At 31.4% G+C, this 4033-nt stretch overlaps 1 long non-coding RNA gene across 1 annotated transcript; it reads left to right on the forward strand.

The window, feature by feature from the left end:
- The first annotated feature begins 220 nt into the window (after positions 1–220).
- LOC144206199 (uncharacterized) lies at positions 221–3497 on the forward strand. The gene is made up of 4 exons (XR_013328317.1): positions 221–1665; positions 2931–2957; positions 3038–3136; positions 3266–3497. It is a non-coding gene; the product is annotated as an uncharacterized LOC144206199 (long non-coding RNA).
- The last annotated feature ends 536 nt before the right edge of the window (positions 3498–4033 follow it).

The following is a 4033-nucleotide window of genomic DNA, read 5'->3' on the forward strand; positions in this document are numbered from 1 at the left end:
AGAATGTTCATATTTACAATTAAAAACATTTGAAAAAAATTACAAATATTTTAAAAGTATTTTAAGTCAGGAAAAGACATTTAAAATACTGACCAAAAAACCCTACACTTATTTAGTAAAGTAATTCATAATAAATCCCCAAATTAAATATCTACAAAGTTGTCAGTGTAATGGCATCAGGCTGTTTTTTTGTGGGTAAATAATAATAATTAATAAAAAAAAAATTCTAAAGATTTGAGGACAAACCAAACCTATGTTTAATTTTGAATTTAGTTCTGAAAATGCATTCATAACTGATTAAAATGAGTATAAATTCCAAAGTTTAATAATCCTGAAGCCATTCCATCTATTATAATAACAACAAAAATAAGCAAATTCCAGAAATGTAATCATAATGTGAATAAATCTTCATAAAAATCATATCTACTAAAGTTATGACAACAAAAACATAACTACCAAGTCAATATATTGTTATCTAAATCTAGATACGCCCCCCTTGACCCCCACTAACAACCCCCCACTACCCTCCCCCCTTGCCCCCCCCCCCCTAGCCCCTCCCCCATTTTTCAGAAACGGTTTCATTTCTTGAGAAACGAAACTTAACTTTTCACCGACAGATGCACTCAACCAATAAGAAGGACCCTTTTGTTTCTGCCCAATCAGATTTTTCACTGCAGTCAAAAAAAAGGGAAAAGCTTACCCAACAATAGGACATTTTAACTATAAACTCCTTTAAAAAAAATAGCCCCTCACTTTACTAATTTTCAGGTACATATACAATACATTAACTAGTTTAATCACAGTTTTTAAAAAGTTCTAAATAAAGCTTTTTCTTCAGAGCAAAGAATGTTTTTGCATTTTTAAAGACTGGAAACTTTCTGGAAAAATCCCCAGAACTTTCCGGTGGGTGCGGAGGAAGGAAAACGTTTATCTTTTATCGGCGTGCAACAGGTTGACTAACGGTCAAAACAAATATCCACGTCTTAAAAAAAAAAATTTGATTACATTTTGGAAGTTTAGCATTCTGTTTCCTTTTTTGTAAACATCCGCCCACCCACTTAAAACCTACTTAAAATAATTCCCCGCATTCCTATTCGGGTTTAAACTCGATACTTTTAAGCTAGTTTTAATTCTCTTAGTTTAACGTTTTTGTCTTTTAAAGTCATATCTTTCAACGTATACGTTTTTAGATCATGTCAAATCGTATAACAACTTTTGTACAGTATTTTTTATTAAGTGTTTTTGCAACAGCGGCCATTTTGGCTCTAATCCGGATGGTCCATTTTGTAGAAAAGTTTGACTTTTTAAGTGTGCCATATGTGAGTGTGCTGACATTTTTTAAATGTTTTTTTTTTATCGCTTAAGGGGAATTGCAATCATTAATAAGGGGAATATATTAATTTTATTTTATTTTTTGTATTTTGAGCAAAATACTGTAACTGTGTCATGGCCCACTTGAACAAGTGTACAGTTTATTATATATTAATCATTGAAAGATGGTGTATTTTATGACCCATAATTGACCTGAATAACTGTGAATTGTTCTTTGACCAATCAGAACGTTGTTGTTTTGTCCACTATAAAGTGTGGCGAACATTTGTATTTTCCAAACGCCTGCAAAATTTGCCTCTACGACGGATTGAATTGAAGAAAGCATGGGAAACGGTGAGTAACTTTTCTTTTGTGTCCTTTTCAATGTTATCGTTTAAATTGGGTGAGAAAGATTAAGTTTATTTTTATTTGTTTTGTAATATTTGTCCGGGCTGATTCCAGTTCAGGTTAAGAAAAGTGAGGTTTTCTTCCACCAGTACTACTACTACTACTTATTTATGTTTTTGACTACTTATCTATGTTGACTACTTATTTGTTTTTGACTGCTTATCAAAGTTGAATACTTATTTATGTTTTTGACTACTTATCTAAGTTGACTACTTATTTATGTTTTTGACTACTTATCTAAGTTGACTACTTATTAATGTTTCTGACTACTTAGTTATGTTTTTGACTATTTAGTTATGTTTTTGACTACTTATTTATCTTTTTGACTAATCTATATTGACTACTTATCTATGTTTTTGACTACTTATCTATGTTTTTGACTACTTATTTATGTTTTTGACTACTTATCTAAGTTGACTACTTATTTATGTTTTTGACTACTTATCTAAGTTGACTACTTATTAATGTTTTTGACTATTTAGTTATGTTTTTGACTACTTATTTATCTTTTTGACTAATCTATATTGACTACTTATCTATGTTTTTGACTACTTATCTATGTTTTTGACTACTTATTTATGTTTTTGACTACTTATCTAAGTTGACTACTTATTTATGTTTTTGACTACTTATCTAAGTTGACTACTTATTAATGTTTTTGACTACTTAGTTATGTTTTTGACTATTTAGTTATGTTTTTGACTATTTAGTTATGTTTTTGACTACTTATTTATCTTTTTGACTAATCTATATTGACTACTTATCTATGTTTTTGACTACTTATCTATGTTTTTGACTACTTATTTATGTTTTTGACTACTTATCTAAGTTGACTACTTATTTATGTTTTTGACTACTTATCTAAGTTGACTACTTATTAATGTTTTTGACTACTTAGTTATGTTTTTGACTATTTAGTTATGTTTTTGACTATTTAGTTATGTTTTTGACTACTTATTTATCTTTTTGACTAATCTATATTGACTACTTATCTATATTTTTTACTACTCATCTATGTTATTGACTAATCTACATTGACTTCCTATTTATGTTTTTGACTACCTGGATGAAGTAAAGCGAAAGTGAGGTTTTCTTCTATTAAAACTGGCAAAAATCAAAACTGTTTCCTAATTGGGGATTTTTGTTTCAATTTTATCGGTTAAATGTGAACTAAAATGAAGGTTTAAACTGACATGATTTTATTTCACCAGGCGCTTCCACTCCGACACCCTCACCAGGTAAGTTTTATCGACAAAATGATTTTAATATCTGAATCTTAGGCACAAAATAACGTTTTATTAATTCTATTTTCCGGGAGTGAGTCCTATTTTGTTTGCTCCGCCCGTTGCTACGACGATTGGTTACCCACAAGTGACTGTTAGCGAACTGGGAGCCAACACTGGAGTGACAATGCTAGGTACATTTTTGATGTCTAAAATATATTTAATTCTACAAATATGCAAATTGTGTCACCCCAAAAACACTCACGCTAGGCTAACTAGATGCTAAGTGGTGATTTTCATAGTGAATTTTGTTGTCTTTTTAGGTTCGACGGGAGTCCCTCCCCCTTCAGGCTCACCAGGCCCCGCCTCTTTTCCATGAAGCTGTTTTTCTTGACATCATGTCATCCAAAATGGCGATTTCAATATAGAATAACACAATTTTTAAAAAAAGCCCATTAGCTTAGCATTTTTCCAATATTGGCTATTAAACAACTATTATTTACTCTCTAAATCCATTTCAATATTAAAAAAAATACATGAAGAAATGTATAGTATAAAATCATCCGAAATAAAAAACAATCGCACACTCCCATTTTGTATGTTTTTTTTTTTGCTACCACCTGCCAAAATGACTAACAGAAACGAGCAAAAAACAGTTGGAATTTCAAAGCAAAACAAAACCATGTAAGGAAGAATCTAAAAGGCGGGGGAGGGGGCGGGGCTAATTCCAACAGGCAGGACGTGTCTGCTTCAGTAGATCATTTTTTTTTATTGTTATACAATGTCTGCGAACGCTCACTTCAGTTTTTTTCCACTGTTGTTTTGTTCAATTCTTTAAAAAAGCTCCCATTTGAGCTCTAATTTCTCATTGGTAAACTAGCATAACATAAAAAATATGCTATATTTGCTAGCATGGGAAGTCTTGTTGTTTTAAATATGGGCTTAATGCAAGTTTCAAGGATATAAAAGTATATTCCTGTGCAAAAATGAGGGAAAAAACGTGTTTGACCTTCTGGTGCACTTTAGTTTTTTTTTAGGCCCCCCCCTTTCCCTCCCCCCTAGCCTTCGGCCAATCATAGCGCTGATGTCCA

The sequence above is a fragment of the Stigmatopora nigra genome, chromosome 13 (genome assembly GCF_051989575.1).
Source record: "Stigmatopora nigra isolate UIUO_SnigA chromosome 13, RoL_Snig_1.1, whole genome shotgun sequence".
Lineage (NCBI taxonomy): Eukaryota > Metazoa > Chordata > Actinopteri > Syngnathiformes > Syngnathidae > Stigmatopora > Stigmatopora nigra.